Source organism: Impatiens glandulifera, chromosome 4, assembly GCF_907164915.1.
Source record: "Impatiens glandulifera chromosome 4, dImpGla2.1, whole genome shotgun sequence".
Classification (NCBI taxonomy): domain Eukaryota; kingdom Viridiplantae; phylum Streptophyta; class Magnoliopsida; order Ericales; family Balsaminaceae; genus Impatiens; species Impatiens glandulifera.
In genome coordinates this window covers 16,490,252-16,511,276 of record NC_061865.1, presented here as the reverse complement: position 1 = coordinate 16,511,276, position 21,025 = coordinate 16,490,252, and the positions used below count along the sequence as shown (strand labels likewise).

General features: G+C 25.8%; 2 non-coding genes across 2 annotated transcripts; both read right to left on the bottom strand.

The window, feature by feature from the left end:
- Positions 1-19,785: 19,785 nt before the first annotated feature.
- Positions 19,786-19,871, bottom strand: LOC124937175. Its single transcript, XR_007099285.1, has one exon. It is a non-coding gene; the product is annotated as a small nucleolar RNA snoR116 (small nucleolar RNA).
- Positions 19,872-19,891: 20 nt separating this feature from the next.
- Positions 19,892-19,986, bottom strand: LOC124937185. Its single transcript, XR_007099295.1, has one exon. It is a non-coding gene; the product is annotated as a small nucleolar RNA snoR117 (small nucleolar RNA).
- Between the last annotated feature and the right edge of the window lie 1,039 nt (positions 19,987-21,025).

The following is a 21,025-nucleotide window of genomic DNA, read 5'->3' as shown; positions in this document are numbered from 1 at the left end:
GTTCGGATGACCTTGAGCTTAATGGTATACGGTTTGTTGAAACAAGTTGTTAGAATTATCTTAATTAGATCCTAATTTAATGTGTGATAAATTAAAATCTGAATGGCGGAAGCGTACCTTAATTTGATGAATCATGAATCTTTCTTAGACTTTGCATGGATGGAATGATTCTTTAATCTTCTCTTTCCTTAGACTTTATTTATGTGGAATGGTTCTTCCATTTAATGAGTACGTCAATAGGTTTCTCTCTTGTTGAAAATCGTGATTGAAATATCCTTTTTCAACGTAGACTCTAACATGAAGAAGAGGGAGACTATCTAAACTTATTGACTCACTTGCATATGCATGCATCCATTTAGAGACAGATGACAAGTTTATTCTAAAGGGATCTCCCTATTTTAATGTTAGTGTCATCTATCGCGCAACTCTTCTAAGGCACTCAACCTTCTAGGGTATCTCATTTGTTTGGGAAGCAATTCACAGGGGTCACTATTGTTAAGCTTCAAAAGAAAAAGATGCACCTGAATAGTAGGTGTTGTATTTGTGAAAGGAATGAGGAAATCATGATCACATCCTTCTCCACTGTGTTGTGGCAAGAGACATGCGGGCCCTCTTGTAGAACTTTCTCAACCTTCAATGGGAGGTGCTCCCAAAGTTTCCAACTTTTGAGAGAAATGGATCAGTTAGGGCAAGATCAATAATATTGCGGACGATTGGAAGTCCATCCCCTCATCTAGTGGTGGACGATATGGAAAGAAAAGAACAAAAGAACATTCTAAGAGAAGAGATATGACACCAAAAGAATTAAAAGGTTTATGCTCCATGCGTTTGCCTTTATTCGGAAGAGGGATTTTTGTACGGGATGAGAATTATTTTGACCATATCGACATATAATTCCTTATTTTATCTTTTTTTTGTTTTGTTTTCTTATTTCTTTTTTTCCTTCTGCATAGGTAACTATTAAACACTTCTTGTGATCTTTTTATCTATAAAAAATGATATTTTTAATATTTATATATATATATATATATATATATATATATATAATAATTAATTCCATTGGTACCATATTAATCCAGAATTAAATATTATAGAGTGAATTTTGAAAAGTAAAATATAAATTAGAGGTTTAAAATGAGTAGTAACTAAATTATTAAAATATTTTATTTTATTTTGTTTAGACACTTCAAAATATTAATTATTAAGAATATTTTTTTTATGTGAGACAAATAATTAAATATATATCTTTCATTTATAAATATTTGTTTTTCAAACAAAAAAAAAATTATTTATAAAATGTTTAACTATATTAACACTAAACCCTCAGACATTAATCTTTTCCTCTCACTTTAGCTATATTATCCTTTCTTTATTTTTTCTAAAAGTAAAAGTTTCCAAAGTTATTTAAATAATTTGGTTTTACATTATTAAAAGTTAAATTTTTAATAAAAATAAAATAAAATTTATTAATATTTTTAGAAAAAAAATAAATACAAAATATTTTGATATTTTAATTAATAAAATGATTAATGAAAAGGATAAAAAAATAAATAAAAGGATTGTTAATTTTTAAAAATTATTTAAATTTGACAGTATTTTTTTAATTAAAGATTCTTATATTTTAATTATAACAAAAACAAAAGTTATTTTTTTTCTATAGTTACTCCTTTTTAGGGTTGTAATTGAATCAAATACTTTCTGTGAAAAAACACAGGGTACAAAGTAACAGGAAGAGATTTTCTTTTACCAAATTAACTTGTTCCATGTCTCCTCTCACAAGGAAAGGGGTAATATAGTAAATAAATAAAAAATTATTTATTTACCATATTACTCCTTCCCTTGTGAGAGGGGAACATGAAAACAGGTTAATTTGAAAACAGAAGATCTTATAAATAACCGAGGATATTTCATTTTTTTTCATTTCTAAAATCTAGGATCTAGGAAGTTAACTCAATAACTTGACTACGACAAAGTCTTCATCCTCAATAGACATGAAAATACGAGAGGATTGTCAAGTACACTAAAACGTGTCGACATCATTGAAAGTAATAACAATACAAAAATAACTATTACAACGACTCTAGCAACTCGAGTACGAGAAACCAATAAATTCAAACTCTTCATTTAAGATTTAAGGTAAGCATGATCCACATAAATATTGAGAATGATACTAAAAACGTTTAGAGAAGGGAAAATTGCAAAATATGGACGAATCTGAAACAATGTGTTCTTCAAACCAGGCATATATGCTTCTTTTGGAGTGTGCTTAAGGCTCTTAAGTAGTGTGGGAGAAGTTCGGATGACCTTGAGCTTAATGGTATACATTTTTTTGAAACAAGTTGTTAGAATTATCTTAATTAGATCCTAATTTAATGTGTGAGAAATTAAAATTTGAATGGCGGAAGCGTACCTTAATTTAATGAATTATGAATCTTTCTTAGACTTTGCATGGATGGAATGATTCTTTAATCTTTTCTTTCTTTAGACTTTATTTATGTGGAATGATTCTTCCATTTAATGAGTACGCCAATAGGTTTCTCTCTTGTTGATGGGGACGCAAAGGAGAATTGTTCGTACATCAAATGGGAACCATTACCGTTACATATAACTAACATTAAGTTAGTTATTATAGTTAGGTTATTTCTAATTTAGCCCTTTCATAAAATTAGAAATGGCACTTATGTATCCTCACTTTATATTCATGACAAATACACTCATAAGTCATAAACTTAATTACATTAGATCACATTATTTTGCCTTATATTAAATATGACATTTGCACAATTATTTATTATACCAGTGACCCTAAAAATTTCAACACAAGTTACAATATAAAATGAGTGATTTCGTCTATTACTACTAATTCACCACATTCGGTGGTGGTGGCAAAAAGAATTGGAAAATCGAAGTAGTAGAGACCAGACATGGTCAAATCAAACCGAGTGCTTAAATTGTTTGGGCTAGATGACATGTCTTTTAGGGAAGAGTGAAACTACAATTTGGCTAACTAAAAGTCAAATATCAGAATATCAATCAATAAGAAAAATAATAGAGTGAATGGTTCTAAGGTTGTTCCAATATATATAAATGTGGGGTATGGTATTATTGTACATTATAGGATGTTATTATTGTTTTTACATTGAATTGATTTGCTACATTATTTTTAGTAAATAAATATTACCTAAACTTATTTTAGAGTAAATAAAGTTTAGTCTTTAAAATTAGCTTATAGAATAATTAATTTTTTTTGTTGAACACTAAATTGTTTTAGTCAACCAAAATAATGATTACATAATAAAAACAATAGAAATCAACCAAAACAAGAACAAAAAATTGTAATATACACAACAAACAAGCCTATGAAAATCCATCACACCATGATTAGTTGAAGATAGTTTGCGATTATTGTGTTGATTTCCTATTTGGACAAACCATCAATAATGGGGTCGAACTGATCTCGGATATGAAAGCCTCATCCATATCGGAATAAAATTATCCCCGAAATTGGAAGAAAAAAACAATTATTAAATCGTGTTAAGGTTGTATATGAAACAAATATAGTGGTAAACCATTTACATGACAATAATATTTTTTAAGAAAATAAATATTACGAATTCGATTCTTATTTAAAACGTCTTAAGTTGAATTGAAAGTTTAGTTTTCATTGTTCAAAATAAAATAAATATATATAGTAAGGTGAAATTGTAATGATGAATAGAAGTTTGCAATGGCGATAATGATGATAGAATAAAGTCACTGAAATATGTGAAGTGCACTATTCTCGATCGGTAAGTGGATTAGTTGGGAAGAAGAAAGTTGCAACCGAGAAATTATGACGAGGAGATATTGTTTATAGACCCTAAAATACGTTTAATATCTATGAACAATGAATCATCTATATATCTTCTCACCAAGTTGAACATATGAGATTGCCTCAATGTAAAGCAACTTAAAGACAGGCATTTAAGAATAGAACTATTAATAACTTTCATGTGATAGTGAGTACTCTTCACCTCCTTAGTTGAAATGGTTGGGTAAATCGGCAGACATCTTGAATTTGTCACAAGACAATAAATTGCACTAGTTTAGTAAGTTTTATTTAATGTTTTTATTTTGAATTTTATCTCCTTTTTTACTATTTGGTGCTTGACTGTTTGTGTTTTATAATCCACTTAAACTTGGTTGGATGTAGGGTTATTTAGATAACCCATATGTTATTTCAAAATAAATTATTAAAACTTTGATTATTTAATTAAAAACAGTACATTAGAGATATAATGGCTGGAAACAGAGAAATCCCAGCCAGTTATGTATCTAACCTGCCAAACCACATTTGGAAATAAAATACTTCAAGTGTAGCTGGAGCCAACAAATATGTAGGACCCCATTATTATATTGAAACTCATTTATTTAAAGAGCTTGTTTGATATTATTTTTATAATTTATTTTTGGATTTTTGTCTCAAAATTTTTATTGAATAAAAAATATATTTTTTAAGTTTTTAATTAATTAAATTATTAAAAAAAATTGTATTTAAAATATAAATTTAATAAAAATATTTAATATTATAAGATCAAATATAATGTAAGATATTATAAAATATTTTTATTATATTATTGAATTATAATAAAATATTATCATAAATAAACAAAAATATAAATAATATAATAAATATCAAATTAATATACATATTAAATAAATTAATAAATTAAAAATAAATTTTCAATTATTCATACAAAATGTAACTAGAAATGCTTACATAAATTATTTTTCGGTTTTTCAATGAGATTTAGACCTAACTCCACGTTTTCAAAAAGATAATATAATGACAAATAAAATATTTATAAAAAATAAAATGATCATATTAAATAGATTAATCTTTTGATTTTATTATTTATTAAGATAGAATATATATATATATATATATATATAATATCAAAACTAAAAACTAATGTTATTATTAAACAAAATAAAACACATAAATTATTATTTAAAACATAAATTTATTATGGATTAAAATATTTAAAAGATATAATTTAATTTAATTTATTATTGTTTCAATTTTAAAATTAGTAAAAATGTATTTTATGTTTTCTTTATTAGTGTAGAGATTAAAATTATAAGTTAAATATGTTAGAAAAATAATATGAGAATTGAAGTAAAAATTAAAAAAAAAAATATTTATTATTCTTATTGGGATATTTTTTCAAACTAATAATTAATTTTTTAAGTGAACATTATCATTTATATTTTTATTTATAAATTAATATATATTAATTATGTCATATTCATATAATTTTATATATTTTTTTGTGAAATAAAAATATAAATTATTTTGTACGGTCTGTTGCAAGTACTATATTGCACTTTTTTGGTTAAATGTTTTTTCCATATCAAAATACTATTAAAATTATAAGGAAAAGAATACTTAATTAATATATTAATATAAGAGAAATAATTGATAGAGAGAATTTGAGGAGGGAATGATGTGTGGTACAATTTGATTAGCCAAAAAAATAAAAAATTTCTTAATTTTCTCTCTCCTCACCTTTTATCTTTTTTTTAACTAGTGATGTAGTGACACATTATTTTTTCCCATTTTCTCACTCAAATTCTCTCTTTATATCATTCCTTATAATATATATAGTTGGAGTGTTGGATAAAATGTTATATTGTGTGTATATTAAATTTAAAATAAAATAGAAAAATTAGTATTTTTCTTTTGAGAGATTTGACGAAATGACCCTGAAATAACCCTTATTTCAAAAATGACATAGGCCCATTAATATTTGCAAAAATAGCTTTTTGGACCTGTCAAATTACCTATTTGCACTTTTTTTTTCTCTTCGTTTCTTCTCTTTTCTCTTATTATCTTTTTCATTTCCTCCCGACCCGATTGATTCCCCTAATTCTGCAATCTCCATCAATGCAATCTCTTCTTCTCTTCTTCGTCGTTCCCGCAAACTTATTTCAAACTTTGAGGAGGAGGTTAATAAAAAGCACTCAAGACAAGACCCATCAAACTTTTTATATAATCCCGAAGATAATGTGATTTTAGACTCTCTTTTAACTATTAATGACAAAAGACACTTCTAAACCAACTTCTCTCAACTGTATATTTTTCATTCTTCTGTCAACCCTATCTTGCAAAATCTTCTTTTGTCTTGACGCAATGTATAGTTTGCACACACAGAGAAGGATAAAATGCATTTTGATTTTTATAGCAAAGTAATTGTAGTATAATAGTAATTATTTCAACGTTATACAAGTGACCAGGATTCGATCCCAATCAACTGTTTTTTTTTTTTACTTTGATCACTTGTATGACAGGCGGGAATAATTAACAATGTATACTACAATTACTAAATTACATTTTATTCTTCTACTCTTCTTCTTTGCGTGTGCAAACTATAGTTTGCGTCGACGCAAACAATAGATTGCGTGACTGAAATCTGTATTTTATGATTCTTACAACAGCACTGAAAACTTCGGTTATTTGGGTAACTCGAATTGTCTTTTCCGACTGATTTACAGGTTCTCAATCTACCGTTAACACATCAGAATGTTTTTGTTCTTCAAGCGGTTGGCTAGAGCAGCGCTGATCGCATTCACATTCTCAATCAAAATATTACTCTGCTACCAAACCTTAAGGGCTCGCCTACAATCGTCAATTGATGATCGGACTGGAAAGAAGTATCATGTTCAGATTTCAGTATAAGAATAATAGTTACAGCTTCTAGCGACGGAGCAAGAGAGAAGAAGAAGAGAAGAAGAAATGAAAAAAAATAAGGATAAAGTGGTCATTTCCCAGGCCCACAAAGTCATTTTGCAAAACTTATTAAGGTTAGGTTAGTTTTAGAATTTCACCTATTTTGAGTGTTATTTCATAAAAAATAAAAAAGAATAAAATTTCAAAGTAATAGCAAATTGCTTTTCCCACCCCCTCCCATCCCCGGCTTCACTCTTTAATTAATTCAAAAATTACTTATTTATCCTTTATCACCTTTATATATTTATATATTCTTATTTTATATATTTTACTTATTTTATTTAATTATTAAGTTTTTTTTAATTAAATATAATTAATTCATTTTTAATATTTTTTAACTTTATTTATTTAATTAAAAATACAAAATATTATTATTTTTATATTATAATTATTTAAAATATATTAAATATTGAGAGTGTACTAATTTAATAAAATATAAATATTTTATATTTTATTATATTAATTATATATATATATATTAAAATACTTGTAAAAATTATTTATTAAATAATAATTAATAATTAGTCTAATCATAATATTTTAATTAATAATATTATATATTAATAATTAGTCAAACATAATATTTTTAATTTTAATTAATAATATTATATATTAATAATTATTTTTAATTTTAATTAATAATATTATATATTAATAATTATTCAAACATAATATTAATAATTATTAATATTTTTATAAATAAAATTATCTATTAAATAATAATTAATAATTAATCTAATCATAATATTTTACTTAATAATATTATATTTAATATATTTTAAATAATTATAATATAAAAATAATAATATTTTGTATTTTTAATTAAATAAATAAAGTTAAAAAAATATTAAAAATTAATTAATTAATTATATTTAATAAAAAAAATTTAATAATTAAATAAAATAAAATAAATAAAATAAATAAAATAAGAAATGTAAATATATAAAGGTGGTAAGAATAAATATGTCATTTTGGAGTTAATTAAGGAGTGAGAGAGGGGGTGGGAATATGGGAGGGGGTGGAAAAAGCACCTCCCAAGTAATATAGTATAAGATAAAAGGATAGAAAATGAATAGTCATCATAACACAAGTTTGAATAGAATGAGTTTTTTTTTATTTTTTATTTTTTATTTTTAAAGGTTTTACAACAACTAGTTTGTCGCCTATACAACTTTTTGTCAGAAGTATATATTAATATTTATATAAATATATATGAGTAAATACATAATAATTTTATAAAATTGTAAAATATAAATATATAATATATAATTAAAATAAAATTATTATAATTATATAGTGCTGGAAATTTATTCAATTACACTCTTTATGTCAAATAATTGTGTTTTTTATATTTAATATATAAAAAAAATTAATAGAATATATAAATTTGTACAACATTAGAAGATAATAAATTATGGATAGTGTAACAATTAATGAAAGTTTTCAACTACTAAATGGGGATGAAAAATAAGTATATTTACCGGTCTAATAATTAAATTTTAATAAATTCAGAAATGCTACTATATATATGTGACACTCATAATTTTTAGTATTTTTGTATACAAGTAAATATTAACATAATTATATAATAATTTCATAAAATTGTTAATATTAAGTATAAAATATAGAGTTAATGTCAAAAATAATATACCTACTTTAAAAATTATTAATGAGATTTCGTGTAACTTTAAATACATATACAAACTAAATAGATATAAAAAAATAATTAAATTTATATACTTTTAAAACAATAAATTAGATATTTAAAAAAAAATATCTGAAATTTTAATTTTTTATTTTCCTCTTTAAAAATTATTTAGTGTATGAAGTCATTTTGTCCTTCAAATGACTTATTTAGTATTAAAGGATAATTTATTTTCTTTTTCACCACTCAAATTTGAGTTGATGTTATATTTTGTTCGATAGAATATATTATTTAGTTAGATCAGATTTACGTCCTTAATTTTTATAATTTAATAATAACTCTCAGTTTATGGCGGATCGTTTATTGCTCATACCCACCAATTGTCTTGGTAATACTTTCTCTAGTATATATATCATTCTTAAAAGTAAATATATGAAGTTACCATATTTGTAGCTATTTCTCTTTTATTTAATAAATAAATTTTGAAGTTCATATTTTATTTGGATGCTTTCTTATATGTATCTTTCCTTGATTTGTATGGTAAATATCACATGGCAGAACTTTTTTGACGTTACTTACCAACCTACGGACAATAACAAATTATACTACTGTTCATAATTTGTGTAGAGATTCTTCCGACACCGCATAATTGATTTGTTCGATTTGTCTATTTTTTCACTTATTGTTATGGAACTCAAAAAAGTTGGTATTTGGAGTCACCCTCAAAATATTACAAAATTGTTGGGTATTTTTCCTTGAAATTTTATTTTTTTCAAATTTGTCATACTTTTTAATACCTAGATTCTTATTGAGTTGTTTTAATTTTTTAAATGTTATTTTATATTATTTATAAATTAATATTTTATACATAACTTGTTATTTTGAAATAATTAGAATTAATTGTTTATAATAATAATAATAAATTAGGTTCATGAGAAAATAAACTGAAATATTGAGTTATTTAATTTCAATCTACTTACCCTTGATTAAAATAAAATGGAAAATGCATAATAGTTGTTAGGCTTGACAAGTTTTATTTAATTTTTATCTTAAGAGACAAATTAGTGAAAGAGTTATTTGAATAATGATTAAATTTAAAATTTATTTAAATAATAAAGAGGAATATGATTTGATAATTATTTAAAGTAACCAAAGACCGACCGTTTACCCACTCCCCTTGAGTTGGTCAAAAAAGATTAAACGCGTGATTAGGTATGTTACAGAGCACGGAACTTGCGGTATGTTGTTCCATTCCGATGTCAAAATCAACGGCATATATTTATGATTTCATATTACACGTGTCAAACACTTCTAGCAACCTTCCCATTTCATTCATATTTACCTACAATCATAAATATTTATGAAAAAAATAAAACAATTCATAATAGATTATTCTTGCATTTAATAATATTTAATTTATATTCAACTTATTCGTTTTTAGTTTTTTCAAGTAAAGAATATAAAGAAAAAATTGCGTTTAATTATAATTTTTTTTATTAACTTATTATATAAAATTATTGTAGCAGATTATTAAGTAAATGTTCCGCTTATAATCTTAATTGCAAGTATCTCTAATTTTTCAACACAAATTAAGATTTTTGGGTTGGATTAGAGTTCGAATTAACCCATTATATGTTTGTCTCAAGTCTACATTCATGTAGTAATATTTAATTTAAATTTGATCGAATTATGAAATTGAGGCTACTTATTGCAAGCCAATTGTGATTTGAGACAACTTTTTTCTAACATCAAAATTTAGAATTCTTTAATATAAGAATTATACAAAATGAGATTTTGTTTTAACGGGTCTAAACATTTAACTTATTATACGTGATTTATATAAATAAATAAAATATCAATATCACCAATTTAACTACCAAATTAATAATAATTTTGACTACTAAATTTCATTTTAAATCGTTAAAACAAAAACTTTCATTTTATATCATTTTAACAATAAAGAGTCTCGAATTTTAAGGTTTAATAAAAAAAAAAATACAAAATCTTATTTTATGGAGTCCTAATTTAAAACTGAGATACAATGCAATCTTATATCACCCATAAATTTTTTTTAAATCCAAACTATTCTCCCCTAATTCTTTTTTTTAAATCCGAACTATCAAAGTAGCTATAACTTAACAGATTGCAACAATAGTTTGTATTTTGTAACGTGAAAGCAATGATGGGGGCAAACATGGGTAGGTCCTACAAACCGTGAAAAGAAAGCCAAACAGAATAAAGTTAAGCCACCGAAATTTTTTCAAATAAAAAATTGTTAAAACAACAATTCATTCACACTTAACACTATTCCTATTCTCCCCCAACCCTAACTATAAAACCCCCCAATTTCTACACAAACAATCATCATTTCATTCATCTTCAATCATTTCTTTCTACCTCTCTCACTAACACCAACAAAAAATGGCCCATTTCGCAGCTCAATTTCTAGTCGCCATGGCCACAGTTCTTGCATTTGTATCCATGGTGGCTGCACAAGATGCCCCTGCACCAGCACCTTCAGTCCAAACCGGCGCCGGTTTCACTTCATCTATCTCCGCAGGAATCATCTCTTCATCTCTGGTTCTATCCGCCGTCGCCCTCCTTATGAAATGAGAACTTCACTGGAAATGGGTTCATTTATCATTTAATTTTGAAATGTTTGTATTGGTATTATTTATTATATATTGATTCCTGAGATGTATTATTTTTATTCCACTTATTAATAATAATAAAAACAGTATCATTTTCTATATCTCCATTGATCTTTGAAAAATAACTAAAGATCTAACAAAAACAAGATTAGCTAGCCAGGCCTCAGTCGTTTAAAAGATAGATTATCATCGTCAAAGAAAACCCTAAAAAAGGTTATTCAGATGGTACGGACAATATCAAACATTGAATCTGATAATCAACTTAAACTAGAATTTGAAATAAATTACACAAAAAATAAAGAACTGAGATCACAAGTAAGTGTGTTCATAACAGTGAATTTAAAACAACGAAAACCCTAATTTCAAGGGAATGCTGGAAAGGTATATTGGGTCTATTGGGCCTAAGCCTTTTTATTTTCCTATGGGTTGAATTTCGTCTTATTTTATTCATTTTAATTTTATAAAGAAGTTTCAAAATTGGTTAGGCTAATTAGTTTTGATTATTTGAGACTAATCTCAACAAAAAAAAAAAATGTCAACAAACACAAAAGAGGTTTAGTAAAATAAAATAGAAAGGGGAAGAAAATTAAAAATAATTAATGAATATTGGAAAATGGTTTTTTTAATAATTTTTTAGATTAAGTTATAAAAAAAATGATTTCACTTTTTTTTTAAGAAATATTATTGATTTGATTTTTCATAACAAAAACAAATTTTCATAACCATTTTTTTTCTTTATTTGTCATAACGGGCAACAAAGTCTTCTTCACCTTCAAGAGGTACCACATTAAGGTGTTGAGAAAAAGTATATTAACTATACAAGAACGAGTATTACTGACTATTTTAGCACTTCAAGCATGAGCAATTCGAACTCTTTATTTAGGATAGGCATGAGCATGAACAATGCAAATATTAAAAATATAACTTAAAATCGTGTACAAAAGAAAAACTATGACCACCAATAGATTGCAATTACAATAACAATAATGGGCGAATGTTACACAATTTTATCTTTAAACCAAGCTAGATGTTAGAATAACCTTGAACTTAATGGTACACGTTTGGTGGTGATGACAAAAGAATAGAAAAACCGTAGTTAGAGTGGACAAACAAACTTAAATCTTTACTCGAGGTATGTGCTCAATTTCTCACGCTATCAAAGTCCGAGTGTTTAAACCATTCGAGTGAGATGTTGTGAATAGAAGGGGAAATGCATTTTTTTTCTAACTAACTAAAAGTCTAATGATAAATATCAATCAATAAAACAAAATATGGACAAAATAGTCTAAGATTATTGCAATATTTTTGGAGTGTGATTTTATTTTATTGAGGAATTTGTTATTATTACTATTGTTGATTGATTTGGTATATGCATTTTTTCCTAACTAAAAGTCTAATGATGAATATTAATCAATAAATCAAAATAAAGAGAGAATGGTCTAAGATTATTGCAATATTTCTAAATGTGGGGTGTGGTTTTATTTTATTGAGGAATTTATTATTATTATTATTATTATTATTATTGATTTGATACATGTATTTTTTCCTAACTAAAAGTCTAATTAAGAATATCAATTAATAAAACAAAATAAAGAAAGAATGGTCTAAGATTATTGCAATATTTCTAAATGTGAGGTGTGATTTTATTTTATTGAGGAATTTATATATAATACATTATTTTTTTATTTTTTTAATTAAAAAAATTAACATCATCTTCTATTCATTACCTAAAAGACCTTCTTCATTAGTAAATAGTAATAAATGATATAAAACTCTTACAATGTAAACAATATTGTGTTGTCAAATAAATTAAAAATCTTGAATGAAGTGATTTATCTTTTCAAAGGTTGTTATTTGAAATTAAATTAAACTAAAATAAACAAAACCGAAGAAGACAGTTTACCAACATTGACTTGGCCAAATGACAAGTCAAGGTCAAAATTAGGCAAACTTAGAAGTATGTTCTTTCCATTTTTGGTGTCAAGATCAATTGCATATATTAAATATTTTTTGCATTTTCAAGCCAATTTTTCATATCATAAGCGTAAGCACTTTGTTTTTTTTGTTTTTTTAATTAAAATCTCAATATCATGACTTATTCTCTTTTTAATCAAATTATTTTTATAAATTTTAAATACATGTTGAGTAAATCAATCATTTAAAAACAAGAATAACTTACGCATTTGTTTGGTTACAGGTTATTTAAAAATTAACAAAAAGAAAATAATAAAGGATGAGTGATGATTTTTAGAAGGTAATAACAAAGACGAGTTTATGTAAGAGTTCGGGTGTATAAAGTTCATCCTGAAAAAAAATTAATTTGTGATAAAAAAAAGTGAGTATCAAACAAGCCTTGACAGATTGTAACAACTAATAAGTTTAATATTTAGTAACGTGAGAACAATGATGGAAAAACATGGCCAACTTCTTCATCTATGTGGGTCCTATAAACCGTATGAAGAAACCCAAACACAAAATGGGAGCCACCTAAATAAATTCAAACAAAAAAATGTTAAAATAATAATTCATTCACATTTGACACTATTCCTATTATTTCCAACTCTAACTATAAAAACCCACAATTTCTATTCAACAATCATCATCTAATTCATCTCCAAACACACCATCAATCATTAACAAACCAAAAATAATGGCCAATTTTGCAGCCCAATTTCTAGTTGCCATGGCCACAGTTTTGGCCTTTGTTTCTATGGTGGCTGCACAAGAGGCCCCTGCACCAGCACCTACATCCCAAACTGGCGCCGGTTTCACCTCATCGATCTCCGCCGGAATCATCTCTTCATCTTTGGTTCTATCCGCCGTCGCCCTCCTTATGAAGTAAGACCTTCACCGGAGATGGGTTCTTTGAAGATGTCTCATTCATGTCTATTTTAAAGGAATACAGAGTTTGTCTTTTATCACTTAATTCCACAATATTTGTATGTGTACTATTTATTATATATTGATTATGAGTTGTAATATTTGTATTCCACCTAATAATAACAAATGAGTATCATTTTTCATATTTCAATTTATACAAATAACAAATTGTGAGAAAACCTTCAAATACATTATGGGTAGGGAAAGTGAATCATAGACTTTAATTTGTTGTGTTTAACAAAAAAAATCATCCGAATTAAAACATTTATAATAGAAAGAGATGTATTTATGACTTATGAATTATGAGATTAAATTTGTCTCTCTTACCTACAAAATCATCACATAATTTACCTGTCTTACATTTAAACTTTCTTAAACTTTATTGATATAATTTTTTTTTGTGATAATTCACATATACTTCGAGTATTTGAGTTTTTAATACAAGAAACATTACCAAGATCACCCTACCCTAACCTAACAAAAACAAATTTCTTGAGTGTGACCAATATATATCTTTCCTTCTAATGTTTTTAGTTTTTTTATATGTGCTAATATGATTATAAGGAAAGTTATGTAATAACTATCAATATTTAGAACTAAAAATTATATATTTCACTACAAGTTTTGTGATTTACACAATTATTTAACTACATCATAATTATCATCTAGATTCCTCTCCAAACCAAATGAGATAATGATTTGATAAAGTTTGTGATACAATTAAATTTTATTGAACTTATAAATGAATTTTCTTGAGTTACTGATCATTTTCTTTGGAACTTTTGATACAAAAGAATAATGTTGCTCAATATAAGATATTTTATCGACGTTACATATATCCATGTAATGTATCCCAAAGTCAAAATGCGCTACATATATCGTTAAAAAATAATAATCTGAAAAGAGATTTTTTATGAAATTGAATTGAAAATCACTTTATTCAATGTCTTCTATGTGATGTCTCTTGACATTAGATAAACCTACAATTAAAAAAGATTTCACGACATCAATTCAACTTTTTTGAACTTCTCAAGTTCATTGGATCATCTTATTATGATTTATCAAACAAATACACAAAAATTGATTCATCTTCTTTCTCCTTTTCGCTTCCACCATTCTTTATCTTAAATTTTTCAACGATTAATTAATGATTAATTGAATAAATCAAATAACATGAAAGAGACTCTCATACCAATGGTTAGATTTTTTTTATAATCTAATTGTCACCGAACATAATGAATGAGACTTAATAAAGACATTTTTCGGATCTATTTATCTTGAATCTCTCATGTCTACATAATTTTTAATGAGTCAAGTTTCTGAATTGGGTACTTAAAACCTATAGTTTACAATTCGAAATTTCCCGAATCAAAATTCAAATTAAATACCACCATTAGTGTATTTAGTATTGTATGTTGAATTTTGAGATTTTGGCATATGAAAGTTTCTTCATGGTGGCTAATGCATTTCTTTAGTTTTTTCTGATGATAAATGCAGATATGGTGGATGAAATCTCATTTATTATTATTAGGTGGAATAAAAATATTACAACTCAGAATCAATATATAATAAATAGTATCCATACAAACATTGTAAAATTAAATGATCAAATACAAACTCTATGGTTCCTTCAAGGAAGCCATATCCGGTGAAGTTCTCATTTCAAAAGGAGGGCGACGGCGGATAGAACGAGAGATGAAGAGATGATTCCGGCAGAGATGGATGAGGAGAAACCGGCGCCAGTTTGGGATGTAGGTGCTGGTGCAGGGGCATCTTGTGCAGCCACCATGGAAACAAATGCAAGCACTGTGGCCATGACAACTAGAAATTGGGCTGCGAAATTGGCCATTTTTGGATGTGTTAACACAATTGATGGGGTGTTTGGTGATGAATTAGATGATGATTGTTGAGTAGATGTTGTGGGTATTTATAGTTAGAGTTGGAAATAATAGGAATAGTGTCAAATGTGAATGAATGATTATTTTAACATTTTTTATTTGAAAATTTCGTTGGCTCCCATTTTGTGTTTTGCTTTCTTGATACTGTTTGTAGGACCCATGTTAATTTGCCTCCTATCATTGTTCTCACGTTACTAATATTCAACTTTTATTAGTTGTTACAACCTGTTATGTCTTGTTTGATACTTACTTTCTCATTATTAATTATATCTTAGCAAAATGACAGCATTTACAGAAAGACAGACAGTAGAACGTTCTAGAAGTGGAAAAACATACTTGAAGTTTCTTGCTCCTTCCAATCACGCGTCTAATTTTGACCTTGACTTGCGATTTGGCCCACTCGAAGTCGGTAAACCATCTTCTTCTGTTTTGTTTATTTGAGTTTAATTTTAAATAAACAACATTTAAAGTATTAAATTATTTTAACCAACGTGTTTCATTAAGTATAAGGCGGTTGGTGTTAATAGTTTCTCTTCTCGACAGGGACGGATTCAGGATTTCGAACTAAGGTGGGCTTGAAAAAAATTTAAGGGGGACTTAAAATAATAATGGGAAAGTTTTGAAAAAAATAAGTATATAAAAGTAAAGTTTTACTATTTTTTTAATAATTAGATAAAAAACAGTAAATTATATTATTTTTTATAAAAATTAAGGGTAATTTCGTATTTCTACCGTAAAAAAAAAAAAATCAGGGTGGGCTTCAGCCCATCCGAACCCCTACATAGATTCGTCCCTGCTTCTTGACATGGTTTTCAGTAATATTGTCGATACTTGGGTCAATCGTGTCTATCCTAGATGAAGTGTTCGAATTCCCCGGCTGCTCGTGCTCGAAAACTGTTAGATTCGAAAGCAATACTTGTTTTTGTATTATTGTTAATACTTAATTCAATAACTACCCATTTGAACTTGTTCTTTTCCTTTGACACCTTATTTTGCTGCCTCATGAGCCTTTTTTTTGTATAGCATTTTGAATTTTGGACACTCTAGAATGGTAAGAAATAAAAGGTTTCTAGCTAGAATAAATACTGTCAAACAAGCATTATATTCACATCTTTGTAATTTTTTCGAGATTATGACTGAATATTTGTATGCTCTGATAAAAATATTATGAATATTCTTGTGGGTGTGGTTAATTATTTTAAATTTTCTTTCCTCTTTTCTATATTTTACTGTCCTCTTTTGTGTTTATTGAAATCATAGTTTTGATAATTAAAAAAAATTAGTCTTAAATAATCAAAACTAGTTAGCCTAGTCAACTTTGAAATCTCTTTAAAAAATTAAAATTAATAAAATTGGATTCAATGGCTTAGGCCCAATAGACCTTGTACATCTACCGACATTCCCTTGCTTTAAATTAATGGACAATTGTTTATTTACTTTTCATATATAAATTAATTAATAAATAATATAAAATATTATTTACAAAATCAAATGTATCATTTATTTATTTATATATATATTCAAAAAATTAAATCAAATAATTTTATTTGCTGCAACAAAATACTAGGATTCGAGAAAATATCACCAACACAATCGGAGAGTATAAACAACAAATGATCTACCAACTATTAAGAATATTATTCATATTACAAAAATTCGAGAAAAAAAATAATTCAATTAAATAAAATATTAAATAAAACAAAAAGCAACACCAAAATAATTTAAATAATGAATGAATATATAATTAAATGAAAATAATTGAAGTGGAACAAGTCTAGGTTAAGACGGTTCAACCACCCTTTGTTTGGCCAAGTCTGCAAAGTCATGGTCAAAATTAGAGGCCTGATTAGGTACTAGGTGGAGCATGGAACTTACCGTATGTTACCTATATTATTATTTATTTATTTTTGAATTAAAGAAAGAACTAGCGTGACACTTAAGATCATATATAGTTCCTTGTTTAAAAACATTTTTAAATTTAATCAAATTTCTTAACTTTTTTTCTTAAATTTACTCTTACCACATAGATATTTTGGTGGGTATGTTATCTATATATTTAGATGCATTCTTTTCATCTTAACATGTTTAACCATTCTAGCACATTTATTTACGTAAATATTTTACATTTTTTTCTAAAATTTTAAAATGTTTTTTATTTTTTTCGGCTAAAAAAAATAAAATATATTGGTTTGGATGATTTTTTTTCTAAATTTAAAGGTAGTTGTCTTTATTTCATTTACAACCAATTATTAATATATTTATTTATTTAACGTATTTTATAAAATATTTAAAGTTAGAGAATATGAATAAATTATGTATACATGGAATTATAGTAAAAAATAATCCAATAAATATAATGGAATGTTAAATGCCCTCTCATTCCTATCCTATATGTCGTAATAATTTTTTTAGTTTTGTTATTTAAAAAATAAAACTTAAAATATCAAAATATCAATCTTTTGATATAAATAAGATATTCTATTATATCAAAATTGTAATATAGTATAATTTAACTCTCCGTGTGTTTGCGGATTATGTGTTTAACTTGTTGCTCTATTTTTATATTCTTTATTGTTGTCGATATTTATAGTCTCTCTCTGAAGTCCTGAGATCGAACCTGTTAATGGCAAGTTATGCACCTAGTCGCGCGGATTATAGGGTGTCATTCTAGTTCTCATTCATTTCAAAAAAAATATCCTAACTTGTAATTATTATATTCCCTATAATTTAAATATTTTCATTTTTCTCTCGAAAATGAGGGTCCTTATTTATATCTATTCTCTTATAACTTTCTTATATTTGTTTTCCAAAATTTCAATCTATACTCTTATAAGTTTCTCACCGATTTATTCTCAATATTTATTCTAGACCAGCCACTCCATAGGTACATATAAAAATCATATTTATTTGCAAATATTTAGATTATATTCACTATAATCTAAATATTTTCATTTTTTTCTCGGAAATAAGGGTTCTTATTTATATCTATTCTCTTAAAACTTTCATATTATTCTCAAGATTTTTCTCTAGACTAGCCCCTTAGGTGCATATAAAAATCATATTTATATGCAAATATAAAGATTTGATTGTGTAAGAAAGTGATTATCAAACATATTTAACAATTTGGTTGGTTTTCTAAAAAGAGAAATATAACATATAAAATTCCAAAATATTGTTGTTTTACATAAATTACAAAAAAAAAAAAAATATTATTATTATTCAATCAATTAATAATTTATATAACTTATTTTTTCAAACAATTATTTTAAAATATCCAACAAAAAAAAATCTTAAATAACCCAAAATGAAATATCCCATAAAAAGATGAATAGCAACGTGAGAGCAATGATAAAGAAACATGGCCTACTTCAAGAAATGTTAAATTGAAATTGAGTGCAAACTAATTATCAAAAACATTAAAATGTTAAAATAATAATTCATTCACACTTGACACTATTCCTATTCTTCCCAACCCTAACTATAAAAACCCACAATCTCTACTCAAACAATCATCTTCTCCAAACAAAAACCCATCAATCATCTCCCTGTCTCTCTCATTAACAAACCAAAAATGGCGAATTTTGCAGCCCAATTTCTAGTTGCCATGGCCACAGTTCTTGCATTTGTTTCCATGGTGGCTGCACAAGATGCCCCTGCACCAGCACCTTCAGTCCAAACTGGCGCCGGTTTCACTTCATCAATCTCCGCCGGAATCATCTCTTCATCTCTGATTCTATCCGCCGTCTCCCTCCTTATGAAATGAGAGCTTCACCGGAAATAGGTTACTTGTATTATTTAGTTTCATCAATATATATATTGATTCTGAGTTGTAATATTTTTATTCCACATTAATAATAAAAAACAATATCATTTTCCATATCTCCATTATTAACAAAAAAAGAATCATCAGAATTAAAACAATTATAAGAAATGATCAAAAAAAGGCTCAGAGAGTTGTAAATTGTGAATCAACAAGCTCTTAAACGAAGCTTTCTTAGTTTGATGGTATACTCAAAACATCATCGCCTTCAATCGATCTAACAAAAACAGGCCTCAGTCGTTTAAAAGATAGATTATCATCGTCAAAGAAAACCCTAAAAAAGGTTATTCAGATGGCACGGACAATATCAAACATCACTGGCCTGGCATCGAATATCAATAAAGATGAAATCTTAGAACTGAAATAACAAGTGAATGTGTTTATAACAATGAAGAAGAGATAGGTTTCTTCAAAGACGACCGTCAATTTAAACACGAATTTAGGAGAGACGATGAGACAACAAAAACCCTAATTTAAGAACTAACGGTATTCTAGATCTATTGGGCCTAAGCCTGTTTATTTTTCTATGGATCCAGTTTCAATCTATTTTATTAATTTTATTTTTATAAATATTAATTTCAATATTAGTTAGGCTAGTGTTTTTTCTTTAAATGATAAGCATTTTTCTATTATATAATTTAAATGGTAAGAATAATTTGTAAGACACTAAAAAATCTATTTAATTAGGTATAAGAGCTTTTACAAGGGTTAACAAATCACTATTCAATCTATTAAAATTTAAATAATACTAAATTTATCTTTAAGATTGAGTATTTTTTAAATTTATACATTATTTACAAATTTGTTATACATATGGATTCATTACCTAAAAAATTATTGTATATATTTAATGATATTGTAAATATGTTTATCTAAGCACAAAACGGTAACTAATTATTTTTCTCATTTAGCATTAATCACATGTTACATTTTTGTTTAAGTTTAGGTATCACTTTTTTATTATTTTTAATATATATATATATATATATATATATATATATATATATATATATATATTTAGAAAAGCGAATTTTTTAAAATAACATATTATAAATATTATTTTTAATATATACAATACTCTAACCAATTATTAAGCATTTATCAATATATTTTAAATACAACCAAAATAACTTTTTTACATTTTACATTTAACTAACTATTTTTATAAACATCTCTCACATTAATTATCTATTTATTAATTTCTAATAAGTTTCGTGTTCTAATTTTAAAGGATAAAATTTTTTTATTATGAGTTAATGGTTTATTTTGAACGGTTAGTCATATTATTTTTATATATATATATATATATATATATTATTTATATATATATATATATATATATATATAAATATAAATATAAAT